Source organism: Mauremys mutica, chromosome 8 (genome assembly GCF_020497125.1).
Source record: "Mauremys mutica isolate MM-2020 ecotype Southern chromosome 8, ASM2049712v1, whole genome shotgun sequence".
In the NCBI taxonomy this organism is placed as follows: Eukaryota; Metazoa; Chordata; order Testudines; family Geoemydidae; genus Mauremys; species Mauremys mutica.
In genome coordinates, this window is record NC_059079.1 from 107,435,472 (window position 1) to 107,458,518 (window position 23,047).

At 42.5% G+C, this 23,047-nt stretch overlaps 1 protein-coding gene across 14 annotated transcripts in view; it reads left to right on the top strand.

Annotated features, from left to right (window-relative positions):
• SGCD (sarcoglycan delta) overlaps positions 1-23,047 on the top strand; it is a 477,745-nt gene that overhangs the window by 133,081 nt on the left and 321,617 nt on the right. For 3 of the 14 annotated variants that reach the window (XM_045026057.1, XM_045026063.1, XM_045026048.1), the window contains exon 1: positions 10,103-10,221. The exons of 6 other annotated variants lie outside the window; for them this stretch is intronic. The gene's annotated coding sequence lies outside the window, so the exon portion shown is untranslated. Of the gene's footprint in view, positions 1-10,096; positions 10,222-19,351; positions 19,391-23,047 lie in introns of those variants that run through there. 5 more of the 14 variants (XM_045026051.1, XM_045026055.1, XM_045026049.1 and 2 more) reach the window with 4 other exon arrangements.

The window sequence follows — 23,047 nt, forward strand, 5'->3', positions numbered from 1 at the left end:
TTTCCCTGGGCCTGGGCCCTTCAAAACAGAGAACAATCCTTTCTTTTCTTTTTTTCCTCCTTCTAAATTGACACACACCTTTGAATTGTAATTTCCATGTTCTCCATGTGAAATATAGAATTTTCTTTTAAAAAACAGCATTTGAATAGTATTTTCATATTAAAATTCATGGAATTAATTGCCTGAAGTCAGAACAAAATCAGGTATAAATAGACCTTCCAAAATGTTGTTTCCTCTCTTCTTCCCGTTATGTATTTAAAAAAAAAAAAAAAAAAAAGTCTCTGGAGCCAGAACGCTGGTATTTGATGCAACAAGGGATACACACTGGCATCTGTAATACAAATGAGTAGGACTTTTTTACTTTCAACACAATAAGGTCATTATAAGTCCTCAGCACTTGTGTTGCCTCAGGTGATATGTATTTTGAAATAGCAGCGTGGTTTCTCACTTTTTAATAAGGAGACAATTGTATGAGAACAGTGACAAATTAGCATCACTGATCTTCCAGTGACCTACCTACCGGCACAAAAAAAATCCTGAATGTATAATGATTGATTGACTAAAACATTACAGCATGAAAAAAATATTGGGTCCAGTCATAGACATGTCTCAGTCAGTATAGTCCCTTTCTTTAGTTTATTGTGCTAAGTAGTGTAATAAACTATCCAAAAGTTTAAGAGACCATTAGGTCAACTCTACTTTTAGTCTAGAAATTCTGTTCTTATCATGGAAAATACTAAAGATTGGCCAGAAGAAGTACATTAATGTTAATATTTGCTTTCACTCCAAGCAAGGTATCTAATCAGGTTTGACATTTTTTTTCTTTCTTACTTGGGGAACTTCTAGATTGTGCACTGTTTCCATGGCACTTGCCAATTGACCCGGATAACATTCTCTGAGCCATGCCTGTTAGACTTTGCATACAGCGCAGTTACACAGGAAGTGCATTCTAGTGAGTTTAAACCCATACACTGAAGCATCAAGAAGTTTGGGCAACTTGCTTCTAATCCTTCATTTCTATTGTATGGCATATTGTTCATAAATCTATTTTGGGGGGGGCTAATGGAGATCTTGAGGTTTTTCAGTCTATTATGTTTTATTTTTCACTTAATATTACTATTTGTTATTTGTAGAAAAACCCCAAAGCCCCACTCAGGATCAGGGCATCTTTGTACTAGACTCTGTAAAAATGCATGGTAAGAGGCAACTCTTGCATGGAATGGTTTACAGGCTAAACAAAAAAACACAGGAAGGAAGGGGGAGTTGGATACCATGTACAAGCAAAATGATTAGGGTGATGATTAGCATGTATGCTCTGTTAACTTACTCTCTCTCTCTGTCCCAGGAGAGTGGAGATGAAATGGGCGGGCTTGCGCAGCATGTGCATACATTAAGTATCTCTAAAAGTTCACTCTACCACAGGCGTTCTCAAACTAGGGACCCTTCAGGGGGTTGCGAGCTGTCAACCTCCACCCCAAGCCCCGCTTTGCCTCCAGCATTTATAATGGTGTTAAATATATTTAAAAGTGTTTTTAATTTATAAGGGGGGTCGCACTCAGAGGCTTGCTATGTGAAAGGGGTCACCAGTAAAAAAGTTGGAGAGCCACTGGTCTACCATCACCAACTTCCGTTTAAGCATTCTGGTTAGTGTACGTTTCCTATGAGAAGAAAAGTTACCATTAGAACTGCCACTAGAAGAGAATCAAAATACTATGAGCCAAACTCTGCCCTGACAGACCTTTGAGGGACATAAATAGCTATATCAGGTCAGAGCACATCTCTTATTGAAATCAGAGTCTGTTTCTAGCCCTTTCCTTGGAAAGATAACCTAAAATAAAAATGCAAAACTGAACAGAAAGGTTGGCAATTTCTCACTGATCTGATGTTAGGTTTGCACAGGGTGTGAATCAAGGCACGATTTGACCTTGAGTTCCCATATAATTTCATTATGCCTGTGACTCATGCAATTGTTTTGCACATTACAATATGGAAAAAAAAATACCACTTTATTTTAAAGGGCCAACTCAAGTAACAGGCCATACAACATTATCTCTAATATTTCACTAGAAAACAGATTGTCGCTGCTATTTTTATTTGTCACTGGAGAGTAGCAGTATAGTGGCATGATCAGGAATTGTGCTTTTCGGCATTTATTTTCAAAGCGAGCTATGGGGAATGTTTTCTGATATATGTTTACATGACCCCGTTCTAAGGCAGCCCTTGATCTGTGACTTCATAATTTGTCATTCTCGTCCATGTGGCAGTGGGAAGCTGACCGGGGGATTGGGATATCTAGAATGGCTAAGTGTCTGAGTAGCTCAGAAGCATCGGAACAAATTTGAAGGACTTTTTAGCCTATGGTTAGCACTTATCTGAACTGATGAAACTTCGTGTAGCTAGGTTTTTATTGGCAAATAATGGTTACATCCCCAAATAAGGTTACTATGAGAGATGGTTTATAAATTAGGAAATTGTTGAAAAATAGAGGGGAATCTGAAAATGTTACGATTTCCTTTTGTTTTTATGAACATTTACTTTGGTGAGTCTACTTACAGACTTAAAGTTAAGCACGTTGTTGAGTGCTTTTCTCTATAAAGGCCTTTTATTTTATTTTCTTTTTCAGTCCCATATTTTTCCAATGAACTCCAAAGTTCCTCTCCTGTTTGCTTCTTTTTTTCATTTCTTTAACCAATTAGAATTCAAAGAGAGAAATAACCAATTAGCATTAGCACCATAGAAGTAATACGCTAGACTGGTGGTGTTGATGCTAAGGGAAAAAAGTAGAGCAGACAGAATGATTGATTTAAATCAAATAAATTTAAATCACCAATTTTAATCATGATTTAAATCAGCAAGCAGGCAAGTTTAAATAATTTAATTTAATCTTGTTTTGCATTTGTACTCTTTAGTTATTTTCTTAAAGAAAGGCTGACTCTCATTGGTTGGTAACCATTAAAGCATGATTATTTGCAATTAAATATAACCTTTGCAATAAATTTGGTGCTTCTTTTTGCTGACCAGGAAGATGCACTATAGCTATACACATTTGTTTAAGCAATTATATAGTTTAACTTACATTCAGATTCTTAATTTTTATCTTTTTATTATGCTAGAAAGAATGAATGATGGATTTTTTTTATTTACTAAATGATTATTTTTTGCTTGTGCTTTGAGTCAGCTCTGTTTGGATGGAAATTCAGTTAAGAACAAAAACAACATTTATTTTGTTTTTAGTAAATAAAACTAAATGTGCTCAATACATAAGAAAGAAAAGTTTATCAAAAAGCATATCAAAAGATGTTTTGCTTTTAAAATTAACTGTTTTATTAAACAAAGGAAGTATTTTCTGTAGTTAATGAATTGAACTGATAGTTTGTGATCACCATGTCCTTCAGAGTTTTAGAATTAGTAGATCTAATATTCTCACATCTAGTCTTTATTTATAGATTGGAAGAGGAAAACAAGCTTTCCTATTTTTTTCAACTCACAATCCATTTCTTCAGAGGGGTAGCCGTGTTAGTCTGGTTCTGTAAAAGCAGCAAAGAATCCTGTGGCACCTTATAGACTAACAGACGTTTTGCAGCATGAGCTTTCATGGGTGAATACCCACTTCTTCGGATGCAAGTCATGCATCCGAAGAAGTGGGTATTCACCCACAAAAGCTCATGCTGCAAAACGTCTGTTAGTCTATAAGGTGCCACAGGATTCTTTGCTGCAATCCATTTCTTAGCTTTGAATGAAGTACTCATTGAACTGAACAAGCTGAATAAATTGAACTAAAGAAAATATTCCCTCTGTACCTGCAGGTGAGGCAACTTGCTGTCAAAAGCTGGTTTAGCACTTCAGCAAACTCTAGTTATAGGTGCTTACACCAGCAACTTCCACCAGTCACTGGTGGTTTGACTTTCTTTAAAACTTGGCAACAAACATATAGTGCTTAATATTATTTTTTGTATTTTAATTTAAATGATTTTAATAGGGTATAATAATCTTAAGTTTTTAATGTAGGTGGTCAATTTAAATTTTAAATAGGCTTATTGTAAAAAACCCAAACAAACTCAAAACCGCCTGTATTTGTATTAATTTTTAAAAAAAGAGATGTAAATAAAATATCTGATTTTATTTATTTTTGAAAAAAATCATTGATTTTTATCTACCCTATGGGCAGAGTAAAAGGCAGAGGCAAAGTTCCTTAGAGTCTGCATCAGACTAAAGAGCATATCAGAAAACTGGAATAACCCAAATGGTTAAAGCAGCAAAGAGTCCTGTGGCACCTTATAGACTAACAGATGTTTTGGAGCATGAGCTTTCGTGGGTGAATACCCACTTCATCGGATGTATGTAGTGGAAATTTCCAGGGGCAGGTGTGTGTGTATATATATATATATGCAAGCAAGAAGCAGGCTAGAGATAATTAGTTTACTTCAATCAGGGAGGATGAGGCCCTCTTCTAGCAGTTGAGGTGTAAAAACCAAGGGAGGAGAATAGGCTAGCCATTCACAGTCTTTGTTTAATCGTGAGCTGATGGTGTCAAATTTGCAGATAAACTGAAGCTCAGCAGTTTCTCTTTGAAGTCTGGTCCTGAAGTTTTTTTGCTGCAGGATGGCCACCTTAAGATCTGCTATTGTGTGGCCAGGGAGGTTGAAGTGTTCTCCTACAGATTTTTGTATATTGCCATTCCTAATATCTGATTTGTGTCCATTTATCCTTTTATGTAGGGACTGTCCAGTTTGGCTGATGTACATAGCAGAGGGGCATTGCTGGCATATGATGGCGTATATTACATTGGTGGATGTGCAGGTGAATGAACTGGTGATGGTGTGGCAGATCTGGTTAGGTCCTGTGATGGTGTCGCTGGTGTAGATATGTGGGCAGAGTTGGCATCGATTCAGAGTTGGCACCAACCTGAAGCATATTCTCACCAGCAACCACACACCGCACCATAGTAACTCTAACTCAGGAACCAATCCACGCAACAAACCTCGGATCTGTGAATCTCATGGCACTGATTTTGGGTGGACCAGTTAGTGGTGATGCTTGCAGGTGAGCTGAGACCTCTTCTGAGCAATTGATGTGACCCCCAGAAGATTAGTCTAGTACAAAGCAGTGGATAAAGCATGGGATTGGGAGCAAAGGGACTCCTGAGTTATGATAGATAAGGCCGATATATGTGTTGACGTGCACAGTGCTCGCACTTACATTCTTCTTGCTTGTGCATCCAAATACCCAATGTACATGAGGGCTCGTCTACATGGCGACTTACTGTCCAGCAGCACAGGGTGTGAATCTACAGCGCACCAGTTTGCTGCACTGACACATCTGTATGGATGCTGCTACAGTTCAGCAGAGTGTGATGGACTCTCACTGTGCTGTAGCAGGGTCCACATGGGATGTGACTCCATAGCCAGCTGGTGTGTTATAGAGTCATGCTTTGGCTTGGTGCACAGTAATTCAACATGTAGACGTGGCCTGAGCAAACCTGGTGTTAGGCTCTCTCCAATGTGTGAATTTGGAAAGACACACTGAACTTTAACATTTAGCTGTGTATAATGAAACCACTATAAGAATCTGTCAGCACACTGATTTAAGGTTCATTATAGTAACAAAAAAAGCCCCATAAAATAACATTCTGATTCTCCACCAGGGATTCCTAAAAGGTGTCTACTTCTGCAGCTTTATGCAGTACAGAATGTCTATATTTTTTTAGTTGAATTCAGCCCTGAGGATGAATGTGTGGCAGCCAAATTAACATGATAGTCTCTAAAGGCTCTGAATAGATTGCAAATCTTCTTTTCAAAGAGTGCTGCAACAGTATTCATCTGAAGGCTAATAATAGTGACACTGTTTGGTTAAAAAAAAGTCTCTTCAATAACAGTATTTTTACTAAACTATGTATTCACTCGGTTAGTAAAAGTGGATTAGCTATATAGTCAAGTAGTCTATAAAGAGTAGCACATTCATGCCAAACCTCTAGTAAATGACACAGTAGCTCTTTAAACATGCATAAATACTGTCCCAGATCTGTGAAATAACCCACACAGGGGAGTGAGAAATCTCTGATTTCTAACTCAGTCTGTTGTGTCCTTCCGTAGGGAAGGGTTTGTCCCCTGAGGAAGCGGCTAAGAGTTTCACCCCTTACTCCTGTGGGTTTTAGGGATAGATTGAAGCTAACAGGCAGCAGCTCCCTGCCTCTGCTCTGCTGCCTGGTTTCCCCCCCCCCCCACCTTATTTAATTGCAGCCGCAGGTCAGGAAGGGTCTTGTAGGAATTGTGGTGCCACAGAACCCCACACCTGTCCCTATCTCCAGATCCTTCCTCTCATAGTCATTGCACTGCACAGAAGGGGGAAACAGCATGGGTTACTTTCAGGTGTGACCTGGGGAAGGTCTGCAGAAACCAGCAAACCTCCTGTCCCTTCCCAGAGACCGTGCCTAAGCTCAGCAGAGCCCCCGTGAAACACTTCCTCTGGGGTAGGGAGAAGGGAGCATGTTCCAGAAGTGGCACTTTTCCCATCTCTCCCCCCTCCACTTCCCTCAACTCCATCAGTGATCTGCCGAGCTGCTTCCCGGGGGGACAGAAACCAGGGACCCCAGTTGTTTTCTAGTCCTTATGTGCAGAAATTTTTACTTTTATTTTTATGGCTCTTCTAAAGCAGCCAGCTCATAGATGATGAATTAGAATAATAATTACACTCTGCATTTACATAGCCCCTGCTATCCAAGAATCCCTAGTGCCCACACACATGGTTAGTGTCAGTATTTGAGAGAAGCCATTGCTGAGGCATCTGCCCTATCCAGCATGCTGGAACGGCTCAGTTTTGTGCTCCCTTACTCCACAAGTACCCATGCTGGCAATGGGAAGAGCAGCCTCCATTGAACTGAAACGCCCCCTTCATGCACCTATGGGAGGGAGGGAGTGGCACCCTGTATCTGTCCTTTCCAGTGCACCCTCCAGCATCGCTGAACTGGCGCATCAGGGGAAGTAACATGCACCAGATGTAGGGTTGACATAGATGACTCACCCCCTCCTGCCCCAAGCAAGACAGGCACAAAGGAGCAGATGGTGATTCTTAAGGGTCCATCTGCACTGCACAAAAAGACCTGTGGCAGTGAGTCTCCGAGTCTGAGTCAACTGGCTTGGGCCCCCAGGGCTTGTGCTGTGGGGCTAACGATAGCAGTATAGATGTTCGGCTTGGGCGGGAGCCTGGGCTCTGTAGCTTGGTGAGGGGAGTGGGTCTCAGAGCTCAAGTCCCAGTGCCTATTTTTAGCCCCACAGCATAAGACTGAGTCAGTTGACCTGGGCTCTGAGACTCTCTGCTGTGGGGCTATTTTTGCAGTGTAGACGTACCCTCAGAGTCACCATCTGGTTCCTGGTCTGCTCCTGTGGCAGCATAACTGTGCACTGTCACGTGCCAGGGCTTGTGGGTAAGTTACAGCTGAGCCTGAAATAACCAAATCCTCAGCTGGTGTAAAATAGCCTATCTCAATTCATTGCATTTATGTCGGCTGAGGCCAGTTTACATCAGCTGAAGATCTGGCTTATTTTTATTGTACAATACATAACACAGCTTTAGTTAGTCATAGAATTTTTTAAAAAATCCGTGGCTATTTAGTGCTGCTAATACTGATCCTGATCCAATTCCTGTGGCAAGTAGTGGCTGGTGGAATCTCTAGTGTCTGCTCTTTGCAAAGGCTGGTTTGCAAATTATACTCCCAGATGTTTAATGATGTGTGTGCAGATTGTGATGTTTGGTGTCTTTGGATAATACATGGCTCTTCTGAAAAGATGCAGAATAAATTAAGATAAAAGATAGATTATTCTTGACAGAAGAATATACATAGCTCCTGGCAGCTGATTAGATCAAAAAGCAGCTGTTCAGCCAAATTCCAAATTTTAGGGAAAAAACTTGTCAAAAATGTTTCACCTCCCCTCCTTATTTTTGAATAAAGAAAATGTTGCTGGTTTGTGGGTAAAGTTGGCCAGATTACAGAATGATCAGTATAAGGATGATAATTGCTCTGGAAATTTTACAGTGGGGCTGATATTAAATTATCTGTTTATGGAGCAAAAAGCGATTATTGAAAACAAATAGGAGAACTTGTGTCTCCCTGTCTGGGGAGGTTCCCTCTGAGGGTGTGTCTACACAGCAACTAGACACCCACCGCTGGCTCGTGCCAGCTGACTTGGGCTTGGGTTGTGGGCCTGTTTAACTGCCGTGTAGATGTCCGGGCTCAGGCTGGAGCCCGGGCTCTAGAGCCCAGTGAGGCGGGAGGGTGCCAGAACTCGGGCTGCCGCTGAAGCCCAGACATCTACTTTTCAATTAAACAACCCTGCCGCTCGAGCCCTGCGGGTTTTTAATTGCTGCGTAGACACACCCTCAGAGTATCTCTACCTCTTCTTATGGAGCCTGATCCAAGACCCATTTATTTATTTTACTTAGCGTGTGTATAGTCGTGTAGCCAAGCAATGGCCTCTGCAGTGGTGTGATGCAGTTCTTCTAGGCCACCGCCGAACCTAGTCAGCAGGCATTCATCGACAATGCGCGTCATCATTTGTGTTGCGCCGCAGCTGCACAAAGGGCTGTCGCGAAGGCCCCAGCGATACCGGTTGGCTGCACAAAGACCTTGCCCGGTCTGGAACCTTTTCAACAGGGACCATTGGCGATGGGGCAGGTCAAAGCCAGGCGGGCAAATTGTGGGGTTGGCAACGAGGGACTGGTTGGGGATTATAACAGATCCATTCCTCTCACCAGAGCGTTTCCGCCCTAACATCCTGGTGTGGTGGGTGAGACCATAATGGGCGACGTGATGGCAAACGTGCAGCTGGTGGTTTAAAGAGGTCATTGTGTGGCAGCAGGCTTGAGTTGGCGCGTACTTTCTCCAGTAATGTGCTAGTGGCAACCTCTCATCTGATATGAGGAGGAGCAATATTGCTCAGAACTGGGAGCCATGGGAGTGGTGTCGGATGCAGGGTGCTGGAGATGATACGCAGGGGAGCATGTAACTGTGTATCCAGTTTGGTGTGTGATGATTGACTCCAAACTGGTGCGCAGTGCTCTGTCACCGAACACGAGGTGGCAAGAGCGACATCCGCAAAGTTGGAGCACGAGCATGACGAACCTGCCAGTTTGCGTAGAAGATTGTTGCACGTCTTAACTTTAGCTGCTGTCTTCTTCAGGTGGGCATGTTAACTCAGTGTGTGGTCTAAGGTCACACCTAGATGGACTGGTTCTACTTCTTGCTTCACCTTCTGACCATTCAGTTCTCGGGTTGCGCTGGCCTGATAAAGATGGAACAAACTGGAGACTGTTTTTATGACGCTTGGCTGGAGGCGCCTAGTCTTACAGTAGTCAGCTAACTTTATCATGTCCCGGTTTAAGGTGGCATCAGGCTCTGGAAAGGTGCGAGCCTGGGTAACACAACAGATATCGTCTGCGTAAATGAGCTTTCGTGACTCCACTGTTGGCAGGCCATTGATGTAAAGGTTGAACCGGGTTGGAGACAGCACAGAGCTCTGGGGTAACCCTTTGCTCTGTCGTCTCCAAGCACTCATCTTCTCCCCCATATGGAGTCTGAACTGCCTATCATGGAGGAACAGTTCAACGACACCAGTGACCCAAGGTAGCAGGACCTTCACGAGCAGGCCAATGTGCCATACCTTATTGTACGCCGCTGTTAGATCGATGAAAACAGTGCCTGTTTTCAAATTTCTCTGGAAGCCATTTTCAACACATGTGGTCAGCGTGAGTACTTGATCACATGTGCTACGGCCTTGGCGAAAGCCGGTTTGGTCAGGGCTCAGAATTCTCTCCACGTTGGGTAATATGCACTGTAGGACCAAGCACTCCAGTGCCTTGAAGGACACAGACAATAATGATATGGGATGATAGCTTGATGCTTGACTTGGGTCCTTTCTGGGCTTTAGGAGGTCAATGACTTTTGCAGTGCCCCATATTTTCGGTAGCCCCCCTTCACTGATGATCCTGGTGAAGAATTTCACAAGCCAAAGTTGAGCATGGTGGGAGGGGAGGGGCAAGGTTTTTCAGGAATACTGGAGATATGTTGTCATAATCCGCAGCTGTTCCACACTTGATGCTGCCCAATGTCTGTTACAGTGGATGGTTCTGGGCAGCTTCTGATCTGGTGTACATGTTTCAACATACGCCATTCATTCCTCACTTGTTTTCACACCTATTTCTTCAAAGGTGCTCCGGCCACTTTAGGTAGGTGTCTGGCTACCTGGTTGGGTGTCACTGAGGGTCGGCAGAGTGCAAGTGGCTGCTGCGCTGCTCCAAGGCATTGGCGCTGACTCCAGCATTTGCGGTTGGAGTGGGTAAAGCTCATTATCTCGGTTGTCTCCTCCCATCTGGCTTGGCGAGCAGTGTCCAATGATGGTCAGTGACATCTGGGTCACCAAATGCCTCATACTGCTCGAGCAAGGCAGCGCTCTCTTCATCGAGACAGGGGATGTAGACCGGGCGGCCACCGCATGGGATGGCTCTGCAGGCTGCTGTGTAGATAACAACACCACAGAAGCAACGGTAGATCTCGTTTACCAAGAACCATTGAAAATCCCATTGAAATCAGTGGAAAGCCTCTTGTTCATTCAGTGGGTTTTGGCTCATACTCTTAATCTCTGTTCTCACAAAACTCCACACATCCCGGCAAGTCTCTGATAGAAAGAGGAGATGAAACTCCTTCGAGACTGTGAGACCTATCCTTAAAGCAGCTGATTGAGGCTGCCATTGAAGAATAGTTTTGTGAGAGATTTGCAAAATTAGGTTCAATCCTGCAGTGATTTATGCCCATGCACTTTACTCATTTGAGTAATCCCGGTGACATCACCGGGATTAAGTCCTCTGACATTAGACAGTCAGGGCGCTAGCCGAGGATTTGGGAAAACTAGGTACAATCCCCTGCTCTGCCATGGACTTCCTTTGTCCAAGGTCACAACGTCCGAGGCATGAGGTTTAAGTGACTCTCTGTCCACAGTTCGCCAACTGTACAGTGGAGTTAGCACTGCCCTGCCTCACAGTGGTGATGTGGTGAGGGTAAATCAATTAAAGATTGCTAGGCGCTTAGATGTTCTGGTGACGATGGCCATATAGGTACTTAAAACAGATGAAGTTAAGCACATAGAAGGAACACAGGAGACAAACTGGATATATTTTCAGCAAGATGGAGTTCAGCTTCATTGTTGATGGATGGAAATCTGAATCTTTGTACCTCTGAATTGCGCCAGCATCTGAGCAACAGGCACTAAAATACAAGCATAAACCAGATTATACTTCTGAAAATGTAGCGCAGTCTTTCAATTTCAATAAAAAAAATCAGAGGCCTAAAGACTGTCTTATACACTAGCTCGTTGCAGATGTCAGTGACTTTTGCAGCACTACAGAGGATGTAACGTTGTCACATGAACAATCTTAGCGTGAATAATTTCTCTCAATGTTATGCCTCAGACTCTTCTGTAATTACCAGGCATGCATGGCTTGCCCTAAACGGCAAGTTGTACTGGGAAGTTCTAGCAAAATACCTCATTCACATCTGAGTTTCTCTCTTTCCTTCTTATAGTATCCTCAGGCAATAATGTGATCCAGGACAGATTAGTTGCATGCTGTTGCTTTTTTGTGAAGGTGTTTCCAAATTCTATTACACTGCAACAACTGATAGTGTTTATTACTGTGTGCCTTCCTCTCAGGGTTGTTTTTCTTCCTTTTTCTCTGAAGACTAAGGCTGATTATCTTTATCATTCCATCTAAAGATCAGTATCTGGCAGCCTAATTTCACTAGCTGAGTATGAATTGTGGGGGCAGCTGTTATCTAAGCTAGGTGCTATAAATAAGTTGGACGGGCCCTTTTAAAGCATGATGAATAGTGCATAAGAGGGCAATGGGGTGTCTGGCTAATGGAACTGCACATGTGCCACCACTACTACAAGCAGAGCGGATTTGATTTAAATCATGATTTAAATCACTAGTCAGGAAGACTCAAAATCATTAAACATTTATAGAAAAAAATGATTCATTTAAAACCTGGGTTTTGGTGAATAAAAAAAACAAGTAACAATTTTGACATTTTAATAATAATTTCACTGAAAAATGTCATGAAGAGGATGCAGTCTGGAAAAGTCAGGTTATTTGCAAAATCTTTCATTTTAGAAAAAAGCCCATTTTCCAATTTAAAAAGAAAACCAAAACAGCAGTCTTCAGTTGAAAAATATTGATCAACTCCAGTGAAATTTCTTATGCAGCGACGGTGCATTATAATGTTATCAGGGATCTTGCTGCTGCCCAGACCCCTTGGCTTTTGGATACATTGACTGGATTCATCCCTGAGTGACGTACATGAGATCAGTGAACAAATCAGTAGCAGTGTCATGAAAACAGCATATATAATACCTGCACGGATGAAAAGAGAGAATAGAACCAAATAAAGATTCCTTTAGCCTTTACATTCCCATGGGAAAAGATACTTTGTAATATATTTTTGTTTAAATCATTCAAATCAGTGAAGTTTTTTCCTTTTTAACTGTCATTTCTTTCATTCAGCAAAAGATCAGCATAGCTCTGTCTCTTACTCTGTAAATTTTGTTTTATAAATAAAATAGCCCTTTTAAACAACTAGCTTTTGGAGAGTTGATTTTTCTGCATGCCAAGATGGGACAGGTAGGTAGTGGTTTTGACAGTACACCTCTACCTTGATATAACGCTGTCCTTGGGAGCCAAAAAATCTTACCGCGTTATAGGTGAAACCGTGTTATATTGAACTTGCTTTGATCCGCCAGAGTGCGCAGCCCTGCCCCCTGGAGCACTGCTTTACTGCGTTATATCCAAATTCATGTTATATCGGGTGGCGTTATATCGAGGTAGCGATGTACTATTCTAGTAATCCATTCACATTATCATTTTATTTGCACTACACTGTATTCATATAAAGTAAAATGTTAGAAGGTGCATTCAACTCTCTTTACTCTATGAAAACATCTGAAACATTTGCAAAGGGTCCTCTTAGGATCTTGGCATGGAAATATTTCCTGTTTCCTACATCCCCCTTTTAATGGAACTGAGATTGATCTCATTTTTCAATCTGCGTAAGGACTGTGTTAGCCAATTTCCCTTTCACTAAGAGCTTTCTAACAAAGTTAGGAATGCTGTAGTGTGATGAGATCAAATCCCACTAATAAGAAAGTGAATATGCTTTCACAGCTTGCTTCAGTGTTTTAGATAATGTGTCTGGACATAACATACTGTTGTATTAATTTAGATGGAGTGAATAATCCCAAAGAGTTAAAGGTGTTAACATGACTTTGTTACTGTCCAATGTTAAATAGTTTTAAACAAGGTTCGGAGACCGTAGCCTGCTTAGTACCATGGCAAACACACTATAAAATTCACACCAAAGGTTAAAAATTGCTTGAAATGCACAAAAGGGAGAAAAAAAAACCTAGATAAAGAGTACTGAAACGGAACTTGAGTGATTATGCAAAGCAAACTTAATTAAAACCTTTTAAACTCCCTTTTTGAATACAGTGAATATTGGTTTTTTATTTAGTTAAAAAGCCCCTCTGAGTGGTGAAGGAAGGGCTTAGTTTTGTTATTCGATTCTGAGTTGAGAATGATTGTCACTTTTTTGCTTTAGACAGAACAGTCAGACACAGAAGGGAGGGAAGAGATAGGACAGTAAAGATGGGGGAAATACACCCTTTGTTGTTGTTGTTGTCAGGATACAGGGTGGCTGGTCAGTCACGGACAGATGCTTTGGGTTGACAGGTTGACCAACAGCTGTTGCTCTAGACCCTGGCTAATCTCCCCAGTCAGGGATATTGTCTGGCTGATTTGTGAGGTGTGTGTCCTTCACTGCTCCGTCTCGGGCTGAGCAGAGTTTGATGGGCTGTCTCACCTCACTGTGCCGTTGCTTTGCTGTGCAGTTGATTTCAGGATTAGGAGAAAAGCTGAGAGTGAGGACAGGAAGAAGGAGGATGGGTGCAGAAAGGAGCACATGAGAGAGGGGAAGACCAATTAGGACCTCCAATGTATAATATTGGGGTACTCGCTAGTGCAGAGACCATAGTCAAGTGTTCCCACTGGAATATCAGAGATCTGGTGTCAGGGCAACAATCTTCCTGCCTCAGTTGCGGTGATGGCAAAAAAATTTTTTTCCTTCCCCAGAGGATTTTTTTTCAGGGCCCCAGAAGGGCGATGGGTGAAATAATCGGTCCTCTCATTATTCTGTCCATCTATTTGGCCTAATTTTTTACACCAATTTTGGTTCATTGATTTCTCATCCTCTATTCCTCTTGTTCACTAGGCATGATTTGAACGCAATCCTTGAGTGGAATTAGTAGATGCTTTCTGTTTAAATCAATTCAATCATTCTGTCTCCTCATATCTTTTCTTAAATAGTTTTCTACAACAGATTGTTGTAACAATTCATGAACCTTTACCCATTTTCTACCAACTAGACTAACAAAAAGTAGGCCTGCTATGCCTCAGTTATTACAACAGTGCTTCAAAATGGATGCTGCTCTGAAATCCAAAGTGAATAGCTTTTAATTTCCATTTCCCTATTTTTTCTTTTATTTAGAACAAAAGTAAGTGACGTTGCTGCAAGTTTGGCAGCTCATTGCACTACTGCTATTAACTAGCCAGTTCAACAGGGCAAGGCGGTTCGTATTTCCTCCCAAGAGTTCTGCACACTCATTAATTGCTTTTGTTGAGAGTCTTTTTCTTAAACTCTAGAAATAAGTTTGTGGAACAGATGCTTTCTGGGTGCTCTGTGTTCTTTCTTTCTGCGTGAAATTTATCAAAGGACAACACAAGACCTATGCATCCCGTAAACCTTACATAAACCGATAGGGGCTTACTCCCTTCATCTTCCTATGTGACTTTCCTGTTTCTTCAACCTTATGTCACACTAGGTTTTGGTACAGCAGCAGTCCTAGCATCTAAATGCTAGACAGTCTATCAGTATATGAGCTTAGTTTTACCAGTGGTTGGTGTGTAATGCCGATAACTTTTTCTGCGTCTAATCATGCCTGACAGGAGAGCACTGAATGTTGTCCACGAGAGGTTGGAGTGCAACATCACTTTGGGGTTTTTAAACTGATTGCCGTCACTTTCTCTCCTTCTAAACAGTCATATTACTCTTGTTGATATTAAAGAACATTTAATACTGAAATAAAATCGTACTTATAAAATAAATGTTTCGAGCTAACTTCTCTGCTGATGTAACCAGGATTGACTTCCATGGGACAATTTGCATGCTTAAAATTAAGCATGTGCTTAAGGGTTCAAGAGGAGCTGTGGCCCCGCGCCTGCCGGGGACAGAGAGCACCGGAGCCCGCAGCCCCGGAGTTCTCTGTCCCCGGCAGGCGTGGGGCCACAGCTCCTTTTGAAGCCGGAGAGAAGCTGCGGCCCCGCGCCTGCTGGGGACAGAGAGCACTGGCGCCCGCAGCCCTGGAGTTCTCTGTCCCCGGCAGGCGTGGGGCCACGGCTCCTTTTGAAGCTGGAGAGAAGCTGCGGCCCCGCGCCTGCTGGGGACAGAGAGCACTGGCGCCCGCAGCCCTGGAGTTCTCTGTCCCCGGCAGGCGTGGGGCCGCGGCTTTTCTCCCCTGCTGGGCACCAGGCACTAGGGGCACTAGGCGGCGCACATCCATGCACCGTGTTGGGGACCACTGACTTAAACTGACCGGCTTGAAACCCCGTTATACCGCGACCCCGCATTTATCACGATGGAATTCTTTGGACCCCAAACATCGCGTTATAGCGGGGTTTCGCTGTATATCGGTGTTATGTTAATGACTCAAACGTACGTGGTGGTTTTTACAAAATTCCAGGGTGGGCAGCATGTGGCCCCAGTCAGAGATAGATGTTAAAGCAGTTCTAGTTGTTATCCAAACCAAACAACTATCCAAAGACAGTTTAAGTGTCAGAAAGGAAGAGGAGCATATAAATGTAAGACTCAATTTAAAGATCATATCAGTGACCTTATTTTTGTTTTCCTTGAAGACAAAATAAACCAGAACATCAACATGTGTTCCCAGTTCATTTTTTTGATTTGCTAACATTCAAATATCTCACTCTTTGATACAATTATTAGCCTGATTAGCTAGCTTATTAGACCCAGGAATATTATTGTACACCAAGCGATTTAATTAAAATGCTCTACTGTGCAATATCAAGTGTGCATCATTGGTTTCTTAATTCTCACCAGCCATGAATGGAGAGTGCTAATTGGATGTGTAACTTTAGTGCTATTGTGCTGATACTTTCTCTTTGATTGTGAGTCTGGCTTTTATTCATCTATTCATTTATTTTTAATTCTGCCTTCAGATATGCACACACAGTTCCCATTGAAATTCCTAATCCTTCAATCCTCACCTGGCATAAATCGATGTAGTTCCATTCTCTTCACTGGAGCTGTGCCAGTTTATACCAGCTGAGATCTGGCCCTTGTTCCTTAAAATGTTAAACTCTCTAATTTGACTATCACTTACTAGCTAATGACAGATGCAATTAAAATTCGACATTAGGAAGTGCATAGTAGCTATTTTCATCTCACTTATTCCCACATTCCTGTAATTCAGTCGTGCATGAGTAGGCAGTTCAAAATTAGACCCTTCATGTTGAGCCTTGTTGAAACAGGAAGATATAACTTGTTTAAAAGACAATACTGAATTATTAATTGGTTTTCTAAATACTCCATGGCTCAGAGTAAAATTAAGTACAACAGCTGTCTACGTGATTACACTGATGCCTACTGTGTTAGGTGTGCACTAGTTGTGAAATTCACCACTATGTAGGGAAAAGGCACAAGGCCTGTGACCCGCTCAAGTCCCATGTAAGCTGTATTTTGAGCACTCCCAAAACAGGGCTTACATGGACGGAATTGCTTCGGTTAGGCTGCTGTTCGGCTGAGACCAGCCTTTCATGCTGACCAATATTGTCTCATGGTTCCTTTGTATTTTCCTGTCTGTCTGTATCCATCTGTTGTCTCTTGTTTTATACTTAGATCGTCAGCACTCTGGGGCAGGGACGATCCACTGCCCAGCACAGTGTGGCGCTGGTCAATGGCTGGGACTCCTAAGTACTATGATAATACAAATAAAAAATAATAATAACCTTGTTTGATGGAACCTTCTGCTTGGGGCAGGGATGAATTTCAACCTATGTTGTCCCTGGGGGAACCACACACACAGAAGGGGATCACAGCTGACAGCTAACTTTATCAATGCAGTTCTTTCCTGTCGCTCACCTGACATATTGCAACGGAAGGCTCTTTTGGTATAATTATGTTAGCACATAAAATGCAGGAAACTTGATGGTAAAAATAGCTTCCCTAAATTTTATTTTCCCCACATGGCAGGAGCCCAGGAAAGGCTTGGCATTGTGATGGCAATCATTACACACATTTAATAAAAGCGATTGTTTGTTGGTTAAATGTCAGTTGAATATTAAAATCGTATTATTAAAGATGAATCAGCATGTAATGTGTAGGCAGCTGCTAAATATGTTTTTAATCAGTTTTCTATAAACACACAGTACATCACTTGGTTCTATTAAATATAAATTAATTGAATAATTCAAGTTTAGCGTAATTAAAATTGCAGCTTTGGCAACCTCCCTTTAAATGATTATTGCAGACACTGCAAAGCAGTCAAGCCAGATACCTGAGACTTTGGCTGCTGACTTGTCACTAGTTAGTCTCCCTTTCCTCTCTTTGCGAGGTGGCTCTGGTGAGAGTTAGAAAAGCTACTGCCTCTGTTGGTACTGATATTCCATGGTTCAACTGGTAGCTGCTGCTGCTACTGTTTATTGAAGTATTGTGTGGACATCCCAGTCCCTGATAAGTGCTAGGCGCTGTACGCTCATATAACCAAAAGATAGGGAAGGGTTTTGGCCACTTTTCTTCAATAGTGCAGCATGGCTTAGGGTATGATGTCTTATGTTTTTAACCCTGATGGGTGTGACCTCCACCAGCATCCTCTGATAGACCAGTATCTTTCCTCTTCTCACCTGTATTACAGGAACACAGGAGTGGGAGCTGGGAAATCTGATTGGTTTAATCCAAGCTCTGACGATACTGTATGGAACCATTGGCTAATCATTTAAACTCTGCCGCGGTTTCCCCATCTGTAAAATAGTGACTAATACTGGGGACTATAATACTGACCTTAGCCAAGTAAAATGGGGGAGCTAATACTTCCCTGCCTCACCAGTGTGTTGTCTAGATTAATTAGTTAATGTTTGACAATACGGTGCAGATGAAAAGCGCTGAGTGGTAGTGTCACGTTGTGTGTGTCCCACGAATGTTGAGGGAATACGTTTGAGAAGCTTCCTACTTAATGAAAGCCAAACAGATACTACTCACAGTGTGTGTAATGAAAATGTAGGCGTTAACGTGTGATTTTCAGTGTCTTGTAAGGAGTTCCAGATAAACAGGCCAGAAGCGCCGTAAGCTCCCTGGAAGGCAGAGGAGGGGCTCCGGCACTGAAACCATGGCCCTCCCCTTCTCCACCCCTTCCCCCGAGGCCACAGCCCGGCTTGCTTCTTTCTGCCCCCTCCTCCCTGTCACTCTCCCTTAAGGTAGGGTGACCAGATGTCCCGTTTTGAAAGGGACAGTCCCGTTCTTTGGAACTTTTTTTATATAGGCTCCTATTACCACCACACCCCCCACATCCCCGTCCTGTTTTTTCACAGTTGCTATCCGGTAACCCTACCTTACGGCAGATAAAAAGTGATGGGGCCATGGTCCTCTGCCTCCCCTTGTTTCGACACCCACGACAAAGGTGCTTTTAGTTGTACTCCTCAAAGCTTATCATTGTCTAATTAACAAAAGTTGCCTGGCAAACATGCAAATTCATAATGCCCGGAGAGAATGAGAGAAACAACCGTAGGGCTACAAAGGTGAGAGAACTCTTTATTAATTCCATGTACTGTTTGTCCAGTCCCTTGACTCAATCGCCTTTAGACACGTCTACTGGAAAATCACTGGATCCTTCTCCTATGGACATCCTCTTCTCTAAAGCAATTCAAAAAGCACTTCAAATGCAAGTCGGTTCCTTGGTGAGAGACTAAGGCTGTAACTCCAGGGGGGGGATTCAGTGAACATGAGAGAAACAGTAGTTTAAATTATGAAGATGGGGCAATAAATCACTGCTCTATATTAGTCCTGACCTTTGTCTCAGGGACCTTTTTGTGTTGACAGAATTAAAATATTAATTTAGTTTTCTCTGAATCTCTTTCAGCTTCACTTTATATTTCTGCCTGAAGTTTTTATGGATTTTGTCACTTTAAAAAATGTATTCCTAGGAGCAGAGTTTTAATTATCTAATTTCCTTTTCCATTTAAGATTCCAAACTGAGTTTCATCTAAAGATAATATCTACAAGGTATTTGATTCACATCCAATAATCAGTCGTCTGAAGATATCTGTAGTGTCTATCACATACATTGGAGAAGGAACTTCAGAAATGAATTGCTGCCTCCATTCATTTTGATGTATTCCGTTTGAATGCAGCAAGTCAGGCAAGCAGATAATATCCGGACACACAACTGAAGCTGTGTCGGCAAATGATCACAAAAGAGAGATGAGGGAGAGTTGTGTGGGATTGTGGGAGGAAGGAAAGGGGCAGGATTCAGAATTTACACTCTTGAAACTAAAGTTATAAAACAAGGAGAGCGTTTCCAATTTCTGAATCTTTTTAGCTATGTAGAGATTTAAAATCCAGCTGTGCTTAGCCAGTAATTACCCCTATGACCTAAAAAAAGACGCTTAGGGGTACATGGCTAGTTACTATGCTTCAAGCTAGGGTGTGAATCTACGGTGCACCAGCTTGCCATGCAGTAATGTCATGTGTGGACACTGAACCAGAGCACTGAAAGTCCTGGAGTGCAGCTTGGTTTATTATTGGTGCAAGAGATTAGTGGCATCATGGAAAGATGGTAGGCAGTATAGCCTTTCCAACTGTGCATGGCGTGAGGAGCCCCAGGGAACCCTTGCCAAAATCCTGCATATTTCAGGACACCTCCTTTGAGTGCCTGCCCCTCCATGTGCCATTCTGTCTCCCCTAAAACCCAACATTGGCAGCATGACTATCTCAGTGGCCATGCGTCTTTTGGCTGCTTAACTAGTGCTCTGCATTACTTCCCCTACGGCAGCTGTTCCCCAGAAAAGGTCAATAAGAGTCTCCCTGTATTCCTTCTTTCCCAGCCTGCCTGTAGATCTTGATTAGCTTATTGGTGTGTGTGTACATGCGCACACACATACCAGTGGATGTGTTATGTCTGTGTATGAAGAACTTATTGAGGAGACACTATGTTAAGGAGATGAGCTTTGCAATTAGTTGTGAAACCAACAAGACCCGTGGTCACTCTTATTTCCTGTAGTGGCTTCTGTAGCCTAAATCCAGCTCTTGTGACAATTCTGTCTCCCCCATACATGAACCTCCCCCTATTGGCTATAAGCTTCATTGGCATAATGGAATGCAGCTGTTGTGAGCCATCGTGGTCAGGAAGAGTGAAGTGATCTCTGGTAATGAGGGCCAGTCCTGTGGAGTCAGGACTGGACCCTGCATTCACTGGCGAGCCAATGAAGTGCATAGAACGTGGGGGTTATGTAATCATGGTAACCTGTGCTGCTGTACAAGTGGCTGCTGCATTTTGTACCTGTTGGAGCTTTTCAAGGTGTCTGGTTTTGTTCCTTGATACAAGTTGCCCAGAGGTCACAGATGTGGGCGTCACCATAGCCGTGTCTGTCTTCAGGAGCGCAAGTGTGATCTTCTAGCCAGACACAGATGGAAATGTTTTGCTGTCCTGGTTCTTAGGACATCCAGTATGGAGTAATCCACTAGGCTGAGAGATGACAATCTGAGCGTAGGCATCTTTGATAGAGAAAATGAAATTATAGAATTGCAGAGGAGGCAGGTTGTTCAGTGAGGTACTTCGAAGAATCACTCAGGGTGTAATGGGTCCACGTTTGCCTGCAAATTGTACCCCACCAGATGGGGCTGCTACGGTACTGGCTCTGCTGCCAAACTCTTGCATATGTCTTCTGTCAAGGTAGCTATTTTCACAGTGCAAATACAAGCCAGTCTGTTACATTCTAGAGATGGGAATTCCATCCCATCAATATTAGAGTCCTTAAAAAAAAAAAAGCCGAGTCCAGTAGCCAAAGACACGTCTGTCTGATGCAGGCTTAAGCAGTTGGGCAGTGTGGAGTGGTAAGCAAGTCCCGCATCTGGGAATGACATCAACCAAAGCCCCCGATTGTATCACTTAGTGTCTGCTGGTGGGGAGAAACTCTGCAAGTGTATGTTCTCCAAGAAAGACAAATTGGAAATCTCTCCTTTGCCTTTCTCTCAACTGTTGTCAGTGCCATTTCTCCAACTCACCGCAGTAATGGAATTATGTCTTTAACGGAAGTTATTCTAGAAATTGCTGCAGGTTTGTGGTGGGTTCTTTGTTGTTTTTTTGTTTTTGTTTTTAAAAAAATACAATGTTGGGACTGATCCCCAGGTTTCACAAATATAATACCACCTTCAAGTAAATACATCTAGAGAATGCGATAACAGTGATTTCAGAGTGACAGTAAAAGAATTGCTTTTTAGTTCTAGGCTTATTCATGCCATTTTAATAGACCGTAAGGCTTTTATTTCACAATAGATGGAAAATGAAAATATTACCACTCATGTGTGAAATAACAGTTGTTAGTGATCTTCTCCTACCTGCTGTGTGTGATATCAGAGACAGGCGCAGCCTGTGAAAATGGGAAAAAAATAAAAAATTAGGGAGAGAAAACAAGGAAGTGAAATGAGATGAGATGCAGAGCAATGAAACCATTTTTAGGTTAATACGACTGCACTGGCTGTGAATGCTTCAGTTACCACCAGGCTGCTGTGCTGTTGAGGATGCTAGTTTTTATAATCAAGAAAGAGGATCAATTTAGTAGGAAAAAATTACATACTTGAGATATGCTTTTGTGTGTACAACACTCACTAACAAAGGAAAACATCTTCCCCTTTTGCCCACAAGATATCAAGACAAGCGTGAAGCTGAAACTCCTGAAAGCCTCCACCAGCTCCCTCTTCTCTGCTGCATATTCAAATTCCTTGTCATTAGGTAACATTTTCTGAAATGTTTTAGGCACTTGGGAGCCTAAATCCCGTTGACTTTCAATGAGATTTAGGCCCCGAAGTGCTTAGTTCACTTAGGTGCTTCTGGAATTTGTACCCCTTGTCTTCAGGGCCCCTTGTAGGAGCATAGAAATTCGCAGACTGGATCAGAACCAAAGTTCATCTAGCCCAGCATCCTGTCCGTGAAACAGGCCATCCCCAGCTACTTAGAGAAAGGTGCAAGAACCACCACAGAAAGCAGATGTGGAATAATCAGATTTTAGAGGTTGTTTTAAAATCTGAAGCATTTAGGTTTTACATCCTGTCTTCCACAATTCCTTTTTTGTTAGCATTAGCTCATAAGTTCCTGGATATCCTTGATAGCTATAGAAATGCCCATTCTCTCTTTGAGTTTTGCTAAATTTGTCCAACTTCCTCTCCCTGCTTATGGGACCTTTTTCACTCTGAGTCCCCACCCCCACCTTCTCCATTCCACCAGTGAGGCCAGCCTCAATACTCTGCCCACTTCCTCCACAATCACCTCTTGACTGTTTTCCACAGCAGCTTGTGTGGGTGAGGCACTGGTACTCCAGCCCAATAGTCTCTCTTCATTCAAACGTCTGCCATGAGGCGTGTAAGAAATGAGCCAAAGACACTTCTCTGCATAAATAAATAATATACAATTGTTGTGCCGTACTGTGCCATCCCCCTCCTTACAGCTTGTTACCCTCTTGTTACATCATGTCTGAAACTACACTGGAAGCACAAGGAGCCTGCCTTCCTGTTCATGCTGTGACGGGCCTGGGACTCTTGGGGCCCTCCACATGAAGAACAGTCGTCGTCATGCCGTAGCCGGCTAGTGATTTCTTTATATAAAGTAGCATCATGAATGGCATGTAAAAAATGGATTAAAATGATGGTGATTCCTCACTGATT